A 17195-nucleotide genomic window follows, 5' to 3' on the forward strand; every position below is an offset into this window, starting at 1 on the left:
TTCAACAAAGGCTTTTGTGTGCAGGCAAAAGTGTGGTCAACCCCATAGATAAATAGGTGATAAATAAGAAAGTTCACTTGCTGCAAATTGATATTTGGTGATTTGAAATGTTGGTGTATAATAATTTATGCTGTGGCCATCTATATCTATCTCTCTGTAGTCTGCATGAGGTACCAGTTTATCCAGATATATTTTATCTGGATAATGACTTACTTGGTTAAAATGTATCCAGTTACAGGAGCCAGATATTGAAACCTCAGGGAATGTTCTGATGTTCCTCTCTCTTTCTCAATATTTTTGGCATAATAACCACTACATAACCATATCCACCCTCTCCCCCCACCCACTTATTTATATATTTATTTGATTTAGATTCTACCTTTTGCCACTTCAAAACGGAATACATTCAGGTTCAGAATTTGCACAGGACTCAGTGTGACACCACTGTTAAAGAAAGAAAATTATACATATATTGTGAAGGTACAAACCGGCATTTCCTAAATCCAGGAGTCTATCTTTCGATCCTCAAACACAGCCTACACTTCCACTGGTTTTTCCCTTCTATCTAAATGGGCTTTATAGTCAGGGATTAGCCCTTGATGCCCTTACTTTATCTCTCCAATTACAACAAAGAGGTGTGAAGCGCTGGATTATTCTTCTCTTGTATCCCAATATAGTTCAAAACATTTTCTTTGAATGGCTAGAAAACTAGGACAATATTGCCCAGCACAAACATTCAGTCATAGCTCATTTGTTTTACCCAGACTGAATAACACATTTGTTTTACCCAGACTGAATAACACAGTCTGGGTAAAACAAATAAGCATGGGTGTAGCTTGCTTATTGCGGCGGTTACTTCCCCTACTACCCATAACTAATCAAGCTTGATATTTCACTTGGTTGCAGCTCCATCACTGCTCTCTACATTAATGGTGGGGGTGGAAGGGAAATAGAACCAAAGAGCTAAGAGAAACAGATAAGTATGAGAAAAAAATGTGAAGCTTGCTGGGCAGACTGGATGGGCCGTTTGGTCTTCTTCTGCCGTCATTTCTATGTTTCTATGTTTCTATATATAAAACAGTGCCTTACTGGGGCCCTTGGGTTCTTCATGTGCTCTACCCTTGGGGGGGTCTCTCCTCCAGTACCCCATTGGATATTCAAATTCTGATCCTCACAGATGGCTGGAGGAATTGACTCCTTGCTCTCCTCAGCTCTAGGGAATATTCCTCTCTTAAGGAATGTGGACTGTCTCCTAGGAACTGACACAACACCGGATAAAACGTATCTGTATAAATTGGCTAAGTTAACTCTGACCTGGAAAACTATGGGAATGCCTCCCAGATTCCTTATCCATCTAACTTCAATATATAGTTCAATGTTCCAGATCCTACCCCTCCCTCCTCAAAAGATTATAAAAATGTTGTTGGCCTATCAGCTAGAAGAGCTATCGCAACCCTCCTCCCACAATCCTCAGCAGGGTCTCTGGGCCCAACCTCATCCTTCTCCTCACCAATTCCACAACTCCAACCAGAACTCTCCCTCCCCACCCACCTGGCATCCCCCCCCAAAACCTCTATGGCTGCTAGAATCTCACCGCTAATAGCAGCATCTTGTTGCTTTAGCAGTAACACTGGAAGCAAAAGCTGCCAGCATTGCTTTCAGAATAATACTCTGACTGAAGCGGCAGTAGCTGATACTACTACCATGGAGGGGAGCTGCTATTTTCTACTGAAAAAGCAAATGCTTTTGAGAGAGTATTTAACTCTGTCCTTGTCTAAATTAATTTCTTTTCCTCTTTCAATTGTGGTCACTCTTTGACTATGCTCTGTTGAACAACATAATGTGGTCTAGCAATATTGACACAATTTATGACCATGTGTTTACTTTTAATTAACATTTCCAATTATTTAAACATTTTAGGGATGTTCCTCAAAGAGATATTTGAATGGTTATCCTGCTCTAGTTGATCTGATTCATTCTATAATTACATTTCTTTTTTTTTTTGTTGGCCAATGTGCATCTTTTTCAATAACTGACTTGCTAATTTAATTTATTTTCTTTTGTTGCCCTCTCTCTGTATACACTTGTCCTTTCTTTCATTCTTCTTTTTATCTTGTTCTACCTACCTACCTATATTTTATTTAAGGAGTTCATAGATGGCATTTTTTTGAACCAATGTTCCACCTACGAATGAATTAATCATGCTAGCTGAATGTGCTCTTCCACTTACTTCAAAGGTAAGCTTAAATGTACAGTACTCTAGATAATAAATACAATGATATTTGACTAACACCCAGTCATATATTTAGGATGCCTATTCATTATAGGTTTTGAAGATGTTTTAATTTCTCTATAAAAGACTCCATCTATTCTGATCCCTCGCCCTTTGTGGGTTGATTAGTCATATCTTTTAAGAAACAGTTGTATCAAAGGGTCTAACACAAAAACATGGATTTTAGATGAATTATTAGGTAAAGAAGAAAGTGTACATTTAATAAGGGCATATGAAGTTTGATGATGAAAAGATTTGTTTGAGCTGGGAAATGTTGACAATTATTTACTAGCCTTTTAAATAAATATAATTTTATAGCACTACTGGACATATTTAGCACTGTACAATGGTGGTGGAGATGCAATATCTCTACCCTAAAGAGCTTACAATGTAAGTTGGTATCTGAGGCAAAACGAGATGAAAGGGCATATTCACTAAAGTGTTTTCTGCAGTTTAGTACCTTGATTTATTTAATAGGGATGTGAATCATTTTTCTGATGGAGGAAAATATCGTTCAATATTTTCTCATCCATCAGATATCAGGGGGTCTCCGAAAGCGATAGAAAATCCCCACTAAAATTTCATGTGGTTTTCTTATCATTTTGGGGAGGAGGTGGGAAGAAAGAGCACACATAAAAAAAACCCCAAAACCACCCTGACCCTTTAAATCAAATTATTTAGAATCCCCCACTCTCCCGAGCCCCCCAAAACTTTTCTAAATTACCTGGTGGTCCAGCGGTGGTCCCGGGAGCAATCTCCCGCTCTCGGGCCATCGGCTGCCACTAATCAAAATGGCATGGATGGCCCTTTGCCCTTACCATGTGACAGGGGCTATCGGTGCCATTGGCTGGCCCCTGTCACATGGTAGTAGCAATGGATGGCCTGCGCCATTTTTTAAGATAGCACTGGCTGTCCATTGCTCATACCATGTGACAGGGGCCAGCCAATGGCATCGATAGCCCTTGTCACATGGTAAGGGCAAAGGGCCATCAGCACCATTTTGTTTACTGGCAGCCGATGGCCCGAGAGCGGGAGATCGCTCCCGGGACCCCCGCTGGACCACCAGGTACTTTAGAAAAATTTTGGAGTGGGTCAGGAGGGTATCAGATTATAAATAATTAAATTTAAAAGATCGGGGTGGGTTTTTTTTTTCTTCGGCTCAGGACAGCCGAACAAAAGTGCTCAGAACTGTGGGAAATGAAGGTTTCTACCACCCGCGGTGGTTCTATGAACATAATACTGGAAATGAGTCCGGTACCGATTCACGTCTCTATTATTTAACCCCTAAAATTGTAAAAATAGTAATGATCGGCTTTACATGCAAATGCTTTGCAAATGCATGCAAAGCAGCTCATTACTAGTTAATTTTATGCAAATAAAATAGTATGGCTTGCCTGAAAAATCACAAGCTTCAAACATCGAGGGTTATTTATCGAATCACATTGGGACATTATTGTGAGACCCTAACACCCATGATAATGCCATAAGGCCCACAAAAAAACAACACATTACAAGATTCATAGGCAAATTTTAAAATCTTTTTAGTCAGGGTGGAGTTATGGAGGAGTAAATTAAAATGAGGGTTACTTAGCATTGCATGCCACTTGCTATTGTGGATTTTAATGCTGGAAATAACTACTACTTTTTTCCTGGTGTTATACCCATGATAGCTGTGCGTTACTGCTGAAACGGGATTTTGCGATAAATATTGCAAATACTGTTCCGGGTAGAGAGAGAGAGGGAGGGAGTGAGAGAGTGAGAAAGAGAGAGAGAGCGCCACTGGGGAGGTACACGTATTTGTCAACTTTTTATACCACTGTAAGGGGGCAACTAGTAACTCGGGGTGAGGTTTTGATGGTGGCCCATGTTTTGGGGGGCAGTTTACATGCACAGTCAGAGGTATGAACAGCACAGTAGGCATCAGTGAAGATGTTATGTTATTTGCAGTGATAACGGGCACACAAAGATGAGATTTGTACATTGTACTCTCGACCTAGCTTGATAAACACTAGGTAGAGAGGGCATCAAGGTAGGGCAAGAGTACATTGTACAAATCTCATCTTTGTCATCACTCCAAATTACATTAAAATCATGAGAAGTCTAGTCTTTCTTTTTCTGTCAGTGCTGGCCAGTTCTTCTTTCTTCTCCTTCTCTCTCCTCTCCTTAATATTTCTGCTCAATTCTATTTTTATTTTTAAAAGCTTTTCTTTATTTTTTAAAGTTATTTTTGCCCCTGAATGATTAGGACTTCCATCGGGGCAATTTGCATATTTAAAACACCATTGAGGGTTGGGGTATTAGTGTCAGACAGGTGGCCAGGGTCCCCTTACCTGACCACCACTGTTGTTCCCCTTCAATTTTATTAAATTTTTTATTTCTCCTAAAATTGCTGGCCCTCCCCACCAGAACCGTGGGTACCCACTGATGTCATTGATGACATCAATGGGTACCCACGGTCTCCCTGATGTCATTGATGACATCAGGGAGACCGTGGCATTCTCAGCAGTTGCATTGGGGGCATCCCTTAGGCTCTCCAACACTAATCACAGCATTTTTTAATTTTTAAATTGAATTTGCAGTGGCAGCACTCACCCCAATAGCAGGGTCCAGTGGAGGCAGTGATCCCAGGCATCACAGACATGCCAGTGACCAACAACCTACAGCTTTCCCATGGCTCTATTTGCAGGAGGAAGAGGCCGCTGGCAGCAGTCATGATTTCAGTCACAGCTGACTGTTCCGTCAGCTGATTTCTCCCTCTCCAGCTTTGCAGTCTCTATCTTCTTCCTTTGATGCTCGAGGTCTGCTCCATCATGGCTCCTCTTCCTCCCCTTGGGTGATAGCCATGGCACAATGCAGGGCCCAATGTCAGTGGCAGTCTGTCACCTGGCTTCAAGCCCCTCCCTCTCTTCTCCTCAACATTGCAGCTTGGCTCACATTGGGAGGGACTTCACCCTCCGTGCTACTGCCACTGCTGCAAAGCACTGGGTCCTGGGGTCTTCAGGTAAGCCTTTTGTAATTATTTATTATTTACATGGGGATGCCCAGGGAAGTTGTGGAGAGGCCTTGGGAGGGGTTAAAAAGGCATTTTATTTAATGAGCCAAAAATACCTGAAATTTTAGGGTCTTATTGGGCAAGGTCATTTTTGGTTCTATTTGGAACAAACTGAAAATAGTCTTTTTCAGTTCATATGTGCCATTTCTTTAAATATGAATGCACATTCTTAATATAAATTATTTTCAACCCATGGCTAAATACTGCTGTGGAAACTCCTCTTTGCCCAGCTAGAACAATGTACACTTTGGAAGCTCAAGCATAATGTTTGGCCAAAACAAGAGGAGAACAATTTTCAGACTTGCTAATTTACAGGGTCATTCATCAAAATGCATTATCACGCATGCAATAACACATTAACATGTGTGTTAATGCCATAATGCATGCAATAATAATGATAGCACATGGCACGAATGCAAATTTTGGGAAGGGGTGGGATTAGGGAGGAGTTTGGGTGGGATTTATGAGAATGAGGGGCAATATCACATGGTTTTAACACCAGAAATAACGACACCTTTTTTCCTGGCATTAAGCTGTGTGATATTACCGAAACAGCTGTAATGCAATTCACGATACATTTTTCAAATTGCATTTTGGCCAATTCTGGGAGGGAGGGAGAGGGGGGGAGAGAGAGAAAGAGAGAGAGAGAGAGAGACTCTGGGAAGGCCTTCACAATATGAAACTATTTATATGCCTATAGGGAAGGCATCTAATAGCTTAAGGTGAGGTATTAGTGGTGGTTTAAGGTTTATGGGCCAGTTTTTCATTCAGAGTGAGATGTACGAACAGCACAATATACCTTGGTGAAGATTTGACATCATTTGGAGTGAGTAAAATCTCACAAATATGAAATTTTATACCATGTTATCTTGCCCTAGCTTAATGGTACCCTGTTATAGAGCTACTGAGGCCAAGAAAAGTGTTAGGACAATTAGTGATGTGTAAATCTGTGCAGCCAGAATACTAGGGGCCTCTTTTTATGGCTCTGGGGTTGATCCAAGAGCAGGATTTATCAGTGCACTGTCAGATGTAAACAACTGGCAGTCATTGGGCTGATCACTTTCTTAAACCTTGAGAAAAACAAAAAACCTGGAAAAGAGTATGAAAAGCAACCTATCAAAGCCTTAATTGTACACAAGACTATGCATGAAGCTGCTGAATTATGCATAGGTGAGTCCTTAAAAGCAGCAGTGAGCAAGCACTCAGGTCATGGTCAGTCGATAATTGCCCAACAAGAAGAAAAATATGACCCATTCGAGTGTTGTTGCTGAGCTCCCTGCAGCTATAGACCTTAGAATTCAGATGTCCAGGCCACAGAGAGCAGACGACGCTGAATTTCTGCTGCAATGGTGAAAGTTTTAATCAGTCCCTACTCCCTACAGGAGGTCAGAAAGATAGGTTTTTGTTTAACTATTGCATAAAAGTCTCTGTAGGGAAAGTGATGCTAGCATTTACTCTGTAATCTGATAAACTGGTTAATAACTAATATGTAGGGATGTGCAGACAAAAAGTTTATGTTCATAAGTCCATAAGTTGAAAGGGGGGGTCAATTTCGGTCAATATGGACATATGTAGAATTCTATAAGTTGAGTCTATGTCCATACGTGCACCGATTCCCTAAATAAAAATTTAAACTCCTCACCCTCCTTAATCCCCCCCCCAAGACTTACCAAAACTCCCTGGTGGTCGAGCGGGGAGTCAGGACGCCATTTCTGTATTCCTTTGCGAGGAGCACGTGACGTCCGCGTCACGTCGGAGTGACGTGGACGTCACGTGATTCGCCGCGCGTTCGCTCCGGGACCCTCGTTGGACACAACCGGAACTTTTGGCCAGCTTGGGGGGGTCAGGACCCCCCCAAGCTGGCCAAAAGTTTAGGTTGTGTCCAACGAGGGTCCCGGAGCGAACGCTCGAGGAATCAAGTGACGTCCGCGTCACTCCGACGTGACGCGGACGTCACGTGCTCCTCGCAAAGGAATACAGAAATGGCGTCCTGACTCCCCGCTCGACCACCAGGGAGTTTTGGTAAGTCTTGGGGGGGATTAAGGAGGGTGAGGGGTTTAAATTTTTATTTAGGATCAACAATCGCGATTTCCAACGTATTCAACATAGCTATGTTGAATAAGTTGGAAATCCGATCGTTTTCGCCTCATCACTTTTTTAAGTTAAAAAGAAAATACGTTGTGATTTACATATGCGTTCAAAACGAATGCACACCCCTACTAATATGTAATAATCTAATTGTGTTTCCTGATGAAATATTACACCTAGCCCTGTGTAACTGAGGAATAAAGCATTACTCAGACAGTTTGATGAATTCTCTAAGCAGACAGACAGACAGAAGAGGTCACTGGTAAAAAAAAAGGAAGTAAGCTAAAGAGTGGTAGGGTAGAAAATCCTTACTCTTCTCCCTATAGTACTAAGTAGTCAGATTGAGGAAGCAAAGAATGTAGAAATAGGTGAATGCCCATATAGGCAAGAAAACAGGAACAAACAGGGATTTAAGTGAGGGGGAACAGATCATGAAATTTGTGTACTAATAGGTAGTCAGGATATCTCAACCTCCAAATCCCCTTCAGACTACACACATCATCCAGACCCATCAGAGAAACCTACAAAGGTTCGCTGACGGTTCCCCCAACTAAATCTACACACCATATTGCACTCAGAGACCGGGCCTTTTCGACTGCGGGCCCCGCTCTTTGGAATACCTTACCTCCAGATCTTAGACTTGAACCTTACCTATTAACATTCAGAAAAAGGCTTAAGACTTGGCTATTTAAACAAGCCTTTCCCAAGTCTAATTATCCATGGAGTGATCCTTCAGCAGGGAGAGATCTTACGGCAATATCCATTAAGATACCTTAATGCACAATGTAAATAACATCCATAAAGAGTCATTACTGACAATGTAAATAATATACCTCTGTAAAGATTATATAATTCTTGTCTATTCCTGTCTCCTTCCTTCCCCAGTTCAACAACCCTGTTATATTGTAGAGATTTGGTTCGTTTATCGCACGAATTAGGAAATTACACGAAATTTCCTAATTCGTTGTGGTTTCGGAGTCCCCGAAACCCGAAAAGAATTTTCCCCGAATTTCGGGGAAATTTCGTTTTTCGGGTTTGCATGGGGAGAGGGGCACTTTTTTTTTTTTTAATTAAAAACCACCCCAAACCACCCCTAACATTTAAATTAACTATAATACAACACCCCCCCAATAATCCCTGGGGGTCCAGCGGGGGTCCGGGAGCGATTTCGTTGTCGGCTGCCAGTAATCAAAATGGCGCCGATAGCCTTTGCCCATACTATGTCACAGAGGCTTTCGGCACCATTGGTCAGCTCCAGTCACATGACAGGAGCACAAGATGGCGCCGATGGCCATGTGACAGGGGCTGACCAATGGCGCCGGTAGCCCCTGTGACATGGTAGTTCAGAGGCTATTCGGCAGTCGGCACCATTTTGAGCAAGCCTGGCAATAGCGCACATGGGCACGAAGGATCAATTGGCACCCGGGACCCCGCTGGACCACCAGGGATGTTCGTAAGTCTTGGGGAGGGATCGGGATGGGGGGGGGGTGTATATATGTACGAAAATGCTTTTAAATGCTTGGGGTGGGTTTTTTTTTTAGCTTCGTTTCCCGATTTGTTTTTTGGCCCGGTTTCAGGTTTCCTCGTTTCGTTTTTTGAAAAATGAAACGAGAAAACCCGAATTGTACCACGAAGTATCCGAACCAAAAAACGACCCGGTAGAAAAAAACGAAGCACATCTCTATTATATTGTAAATTTTTACTTCCTCTGCACTGGTTAAAAGAACAAAGTTATTGCACCCCATGTTATCTGTAAACCGGCATGATTTGATTGTATCATGAATGCCGGTATAGAAAAGCTTTAAATAAATAAATAAAAAAAATAAAGGAGTTTGCAGTGTAGCTGTTGCACCCGTCGGTCGCAGACGGCTGCGCCCTCTATTGCTCACCTTTTTCCTGCCTGACTCGGTTCCTATTGGGAAGATGGCTGCCTCCGCTTCTCCATGCTGACCCGTCCAGCGTCCCCAGTCCATCATGGGTGATTGTGTTCGCCATCTTTCTCCCAGAGTCACCTAAGGCACACACGTGTGCACAGCTCTATCCTTTACGTGCGTCATGGCAGGAACCTCGAGGGCATCCCCACCACATGACGTCACGAGCTCTGGTATTTAAACTCCATTCATGATTGCTAATACAAGTTAGCAAGTAATTCTCTATGCTGATCTCTCTATGTTACCAGATGCTGCCGCTCTGTGTTCTCCCACTCCAGGACGACTTAGGTACCCAGTCCTCAGGGACCTTGTCTCGCTCCTCTACACCCTCCGGGGTTATATGCTACCAACAAGGATGTCTAAGGTACCCGCTCCTTGGCGGCCTTGCCTCACTTCTGTCTACCCTCTGGGGATGCCTACCACCTTCAAGGATGCCTAAAGTACCTGTTCCTTGGGGGCCTTATTTCATCCTGGACCTCTGCTCCTCAGGGGTTCTCTCTTACTACAACTGCCAGCATCAGAGTGAGTACTATCACTCCAGTTCTGTCTCTGCATTGCCTCATCTCTCTCTACCTAGATCCTTGTCCTACCCCACACCGCAGATCACTACCAGATCTACTCTCACTGGCCTTCCATCTAGGCCTGGGTTCTCAGTCTATCCCGCTTCGCGGACCACTACCGGACCCATCTCCCTCTTGGGACTTGGTGAGACTGTGTGACTGCCTTGCCACTCTGCAGCTTTGAGACAGAACATTGCCATCAGATATATCCTCTTCTCGCTGGGATCATTGCCCGTTCCTCAGGTTACCATCTATGTTGCAGTATAATAAAGACTACCTTTTTCTGTGTCCATCTCTGCTTGGAGCTAGCCTATCACTGCAAGTCCCCACAGGGCAAAACCCTGTGGGAGGTGCCATCTCTTGCAGCGACCAAGGACCCACACCTCAAACCATAACAGTAGCCAATGAGCCAGCAGCAGGGTAGATCCAGAATAAAGAAAATAGTGGAAGAGTAGCTTAGTGGTTAGAACATCAGCTGAGAACCAGACAACCTAGGGTTCAAACCTTGCTTCTCTACTATACTGATACTCATTGAACCTTGGGAAAATAATTTCACCCTACTTTTTCTAAGAAAGGGAAATATCTACTAAATCTAAATATTGATTTTAATGCTGGTAAGATGCAATATGTGTAAATGGGACAGGCTGGGGGGTAGTGGATTGTCACACAAAATGTTAAGTGTCTGGCACTTGTGAGAACTGAGTGCCAGTTACTCCAGTTATTTATTTATTTATAGGAATTTATAGTTCATCTTATTATCAGAGTTCACAACTGTAAAAATGGGTCAAACAGATGGTGTACTGTAGTGGTTCTCAATCCTTTCCTGGGGACCAGTTGGGTTTTCAGGATATGCACAATGAATATGCATGAGAAAAAAATTGCATGTCAAGGAGACAGTGCATGCAAATTTTCTCTCATGCATATTCATTGTGGACATTCTGAAAACCTGACTTGCTGGGGGGTCCCTAAGAAAGGGTTGGGAACCACTGGTGTAGTGGATCCAGACTCAAAGTCAGGAAAGATAGATAATTTCTTTTTGAGCTGGAAACAGGGTAACCAATCACATGGGTCTTCTCTCTGTGAACCTTCTCCCTCACTCTCTATGGTGGATGCTGGTAGTCAATATACTACTTAAATAAGGTCCATATTAAGTTATATTCCAAGACAAACTTTTATTTTTGGAGTAATTAGCATAAAAATATGTACAAGACAGTGAAGACCAGATTACTGAGATATTTAGAGTTCACTAGCTTTCACAGCCAAAATACATGTTTAAGGTTATCAAATATTCAGTTATCAAGCAGTGGTACAAAACTCCAGGAACATTTCTGTAATCTCTCAAGAAACATTACAATACTCCTCATTCCTATTGTTCTGGAAATATATTGCTCACATTTCTTTAGTACTTCACCAATCCATACCCCACCATAAAGTATAGTAACTATCTCCTCACAATTTCCAACATTAGCTCCAACTACATCAGATAGTCACTTATAGGTGACAGGGTACCACCTCTTCCTAGGTCCAGTAAATCTGTATCCCTGTTTGTATCTGAGGACTCCCTGGCATTCTTGACACACTTCTCTTTTTACAGATACCTTGCCTTCCCTTGGTCCTCTATTGACTGTGGTGCCAAGTATCTTTCTAGTTTCTCCTCAGACCCTGTCCAGGTTCCTGGTTGTTTCCTCATAAGAGAAAATACCACTTCAGCCTCAGATCTTTCCCCTTGAGGAGGGAAACCCCTGAAAGGCCCTCTGCTACAGGAGGGGCCCCTGGGATTACCAGCTTTTCTGGCAGTTCCCTCCAGTCTCTTAATGCATCATGAAGTCTTTTCTGCCACCTAACTTTGAACTAGACTATACAGTTTTATAAATACTCCTCTTAGAAGATTTTTTCCCAACACTCTTAAAGGATCCACAATCATTAGAACCCATAATTAACTCTTTCTACAAACGTCCCCCTTGATCAACATACAACAGGTTCTATAACCATTTCCTCTGCCATCTAGTAGTGATACATTGGAACTATTCATATAATATCTTTTGCTAATTATATCCCAAAAGAAACCTTGGGGTTTCGCAACCCTAAATCTCTACCAGGGCATACTCCCAGATGTGGATCCATTTAGGGGCCCTTTTACATGGACAAGTTCAGAATAAAGAATGTGTGACACAGGTAGACTATACTTTGAAAGGAACAATACTTACTAATACAATTATGAAAAAAAAAATCCAGGGTAGATGAGTTGATAAGAAATTGGCATAAGCATGCAAAATTATTTCTCCCTCATTAAGTAGTCCATCTCAAAAGTATTTGAAAACCCAACTGGAAATGCATTTCAACCTCATTTAAGAAAAAGCTAAATAAATTACACTATAATGAATAAAGAAAGTGTACAGTATTTAAAGAGATTACCAACAGCGGACACTCATAAGGAAGTAAAAATATTGTACTTGAAAAAGAGATTTATGGAATTAGTAATTATAGTTCTTAATATACAAGACATACATTTGGCAAATTTATTTTCATTGTTTTTGGATACGATATATCAAAGCTCACTTTTAAATGCGACCAGTATAATTATAGCATTCATAAAACAACTTGGTACATCTTTGTCTCAAATTAAGTTTCATGCAGTAACTACTTAAATAATATATAGGTAAGCAGAATGACAAGAAGGAAAGACAAAGGAAAATGGACAAGTATATAGAGAAAGATTAAATAAAAAAATAAATTTGCAAGTTCATTATTGAAAAAGATGAACATTGGCCAGCTAAATAAGAAATGTAATTATACATAAAGTCAGATCAACTAGAGCAGAGAAAACATTCGAACATCTCTGAAATGTTTAAATAATTGGAAATGTTAATTAAAAGTAAACACATGGTCATAAATTGTGTCAATATTGCTAGACCACATTATGTTGTTCAGCTAAGCATAGTCAAAGAGTGACCACAATTGAAAGAGAAAAAGAAATTAATTTAGACAAGAGCAGTGTAACATGCTTTCTCAAAAGCATTTCCTCCTTTCACAGAAAATAACAGCTCCCCTCTAAACAAGGAACCTGCTGGATGGATTCCTGTGCAAAATACTACATTGATGGCAACAGTTATGGTCTAATACCATAAAAATGCTCAAAAAAAAGTGAAAGATAGCATCATGAAAAGAAAATAATCTATTCCAAACCAAACTTTTTATTATTAATTCAAGCCTATTAAGGGGACTGTCATGTATAGAAACCTGAAATTGTAAGCAAGTAGCTCACCATCTGAGTTTATAGAATTTTATAATCATTGGTCCTGAATTTCTATTTTTGTTTCTCCAAATGAGCAAGTGTTCCAAAAAACTATTATACTAAACAAATTCTCATATACTGCTCAGCTAAGATAAATGAAAATCTACTTAGCTGAAGCAACATGTAGACCCAATACGGAGCCATGTTTTGCTGAGAAGCTGCATCAGGAATTTTTTCATTAACAGCTTAAAGTGGCATAACTGGCATATCTCATGCCTCTTCAATCATGGAAAATGCAGCCTCTCTGAAAAGAATAGATAAAAATGTGCATTTTAAAACACTAAGGGCCTCATTTTGTAAAGTATCGCAGGCCTGCGATACTTTAGGGAATGAGGGGCGGGGGGCCGAAACGGGGGGCGGGCCTGCGCTAGCCGGCAGCGTTCGCACAGTCGCGGTGCGATCGCTGCCGGTTTCGCACCCAATAGCGCCACCATAGGAGGTGTAGCTATTGGGCGCGAACTCGGATGCGAAAAGGGTCTTACCTTTTCGTCGTCCACGTGTCTTCATGGAGTCGGCCCCGGTGACACCCCGACTCCTCCTCTTCCGGGGCCGACTCCACCCCCATTTTGGTATCACACGCGATAAGGGACATTTCGCGTGCAAAACGTCCCTTATCGCGTGGATCCGTTTAGAAAATAAGGCCCTAAGCAGCCAATAAAAAATGAGTTCATAGTCATGCGATGTAAATTTGAACATAAAAACCATAAGCACATTCAAATCAAAAAGAACATAATTTAACCCAATTTTTCAAGTCTAAAATCCATAATAGTTCACAAAAATTCAAATGAGCAAAAATCACCTTTAACCAATGGAAGCATTTGCTCTAAAATAGACTTCCCTTATCCTTCCTTCTTCCTTTCTTCTCTGCCCTTCCTTCCTCACATGGCATTCTCCTTCTTCCCCTCCTTGTCTCCTCACTCACACTACCTCCCTCTCCTCTCATACTCCCTGCACGTCTTCTCACGTCTCCTTCCCCTCGCACCTAGGGCTCCCTCTTCTGCTGACGAGGGTTGAGGTCTCTACTGGCATTACTTCCCTTGCCCCACCTCTGGGATCTTCTCTTTTGCTGGTGAGGGTTGAGGGTCCCAACAGCTTTGCCACTGAGATTTTCTCTTTTGCTGATGGGTGTTGAAGACCCCCCACTATTATTGCAGCCCTCACCACACGGGATGAGACTTCTTTTGCTGATGTTTATTTTTTTTTTAACCCCAGCAGTGTTGAAGTGTTTACTGCCATCCAATTGTGGCAAGGTGGGTGGCATATTCTTGTTAAGTTGTTCAATCAACTGTTACTTCATGGTCTTATATCCATAAATTGTTATTAAAATAAAACCTTGTAAAAGGTGAATTTAAACATGCATCCCTAAAAAGCCACTTGAAAATAAATGAAGTAAGAACATGTAATAAACTTTAAATTTGGTACATCATTGCTTCTATGTCCATTTTACGTCATCTATAAATCTGAAAAACATATTTATATTAAAATAAATATATTCCAGTCCATACATGAATCTCCAAACGTTAAAATATATGTTTTGCTTGAATGTAAAAATGCTGTGCCAAAAGTTCTGAATTATTTGCATTAGGATCTCATTTATAAACAATGAGAAAACAAATGTTTTGTACCCTGTTGTGCAAAATAAGCATTTGTCTAGTGCAGTACATTTCAATTTTCACCAACCATGTACCTAAATCACTCAAATTAGCGACTGAAATTTCATTATCTACTCAGTAGAGCCTCTTCAAAGAAAAAGAAAGATTCTGTTAAATGGGTGTACATTGATTTGAAATGAATGGGTAAATGTGCCCAATTTATTTCATTCATAGTCCACCAAAATGAATGGAGGGGTCCCACGAATGAAACAAATATTCTTTATCCCATTCAAATGTTGTCCTTTTATTTCAATGGCCCATTGAAGTCTATGGCTATGTACTGCAGAAAAAAACCCAAACAACTGCTGGTAACTATAACAACCAGCTCTTGCCTGTGTGACCTCATCACCTTGTCAGAGCCTTGTCACAGCTGAGATAGGACAAGTTTCCAAGGAGTCTATATAGAGGGCAAATCATGGTGCAACATATTTTTAACTATGTTGATGTCCTCTCACTATAAAGTCCAAGCATGTGCAAGAAGCAAAGTATATTTCTTCTCTCACTTTTTGTGGAGAAGAATGTGCTAGGAGAAGCTCTCAGAGTTTAAGGAAAGCTTAAGTTTTTGAATTGGCACTGATAAATGGCTGCTTCTAATCTCATCTGTGCTACAGTGGTCTCACTCACCTTGTCAGGAAGAGATTGCAGTGAACTGCTGCTGATTTTGATTTTTATCTTCACTGGGGAATGGTCAGAGTAGGAGACAGTATGGGGATTCCATTTGCAGAAGTCCTAGAGATGTTTTATGTCTGGAAAGTGAGGTGATCACAGCACATTCAGAGACTGAAGAGAAGAATCTTACCAGGCTGCCAGTAGTTTTTGTTAGTTTTTTTTTGTAGGTAGAGTTAGTTCTACTTCACACAGCACAGCACACATACACTGTATGTGTGTGTGTGTATAATACAGTTCTCCATATAGTGAGTGATATTTGTAATATCTAAACCATCAGTAGGCAATGCACTTCAGCAAATTATATCTATATCATGGTGATATTAAGTCGAAGGTCCCAAAAGTTAAAAAAAGTTAAAAAATGTTTTTTTTTAAATTGGCCCGCGGCTCGCAAGTTGAAAACCTGACGCTCAATTTTGCCGGCATCCGGTTTCCGAACCCGTGTCTGTCAGCGGGCTCGAAAACCTACGCCGGCAAAATTGAGCGTCGGCTGTCAAACCCACTGACAGCCACCACTCCTGTCCAAAAAGAGGCGCTAGGGACGCGCTAGTGTCCCTAGCGCCTCTTTTTACCAGTGGCCCTAATTTAAATATTTTAGTTTACTGAATCGCGCACACAGGACACTGGCCTGTGTGCGCGTCAGGAGAGTGGGCGCTCGCCCGCTCTACCGCGAACATTACTGTATCGGCCTGTTAGAGAGCAACATTTTAAGTCTAGAATGATAGGAGAGGAAGGCAGCTCAATGCAGAAGAAATTGAAATTTAAAAGCATGTGCAGCAACCACCTGTTCTTGTTCATTTGGTTTTGGAGAAGAGGGAAAAGATAGAAGAGTAATCCAAGAAAGGCACCTAGGAGGCCTAAATAGAACAAGAACAAGGCAAGGAACACACAGGCAAGGAATGTCAGTGGGACGCCTAGACAGAGCATAACTACAAATAAAACATAAAAGAAAATAGAGACTATATTAGCTTATGGAGGAACAAATAAAATGCCTGCCTGAACAGCTATGTTCTGCCCGTATTGCAGACATGGTCTTTCACCTCAGCACTTTCAAATGGATCCTTAAATCCGGGCTAGTCATCTTGTTGTCATCACAGATACATGTCATCCGCTCCTTCTTCTTCAGGAGGGCAATTTTCAGACTGCCCATGGAGCTTTGCACTCTTGGGCCTGCATACTGATTTTCAAAGGTGTTTCCCTTTGAAAATGATGGTCCTGCAGGGGCAGCAGGTGTAGAGCACAGATGTTAAAGTAAATGGATACTTTCCCTTCCCTGACCTAAATGCACCCTCTTGTTACTCTAGGTGAAAGTATGCATGCTAGTTTTACCCAAAGTTAGGGGAGAGGGCAATATTCAAACTGCATTTTTACACACATCAACATGAATTTACTCACATAAAAGCCTTTGAATATTGTTGGTCTGTAACTTGTACAGACCTTGAGAGCTAGGGTGTATTATTATTATTAATACATTTTCACAGTATTGTGAAATATCACATTAAATTTAATGTCAATAGATATTATAATTTCTCCATGTCTGCATACATAAAAGTAGTCAAAAAATTCATAAATTAAAAAAAATCATTACTGATTCTGTTTTTGCATTCTTTTCTTGTCCAAAGTAAGCAATAATTCACAAGAGGAGCTAACTAAAATGTATTCTCAAATCCATCAAATCT

This window comes from Rhinatrema bivittatum, chromosome 18 (genome assembly GCF_901001135.1).
Source record: "Rhinatrema bivittatum chromosome 18, aRhiBiv1.1, whole genome shotgun sequence".
NCBI lineage: Eukaryota > Metazoa > Chordata > Amphibia > Gymnophiona > Rhinatrematidae > Rhinatrema > Rhinatrema bivittatum.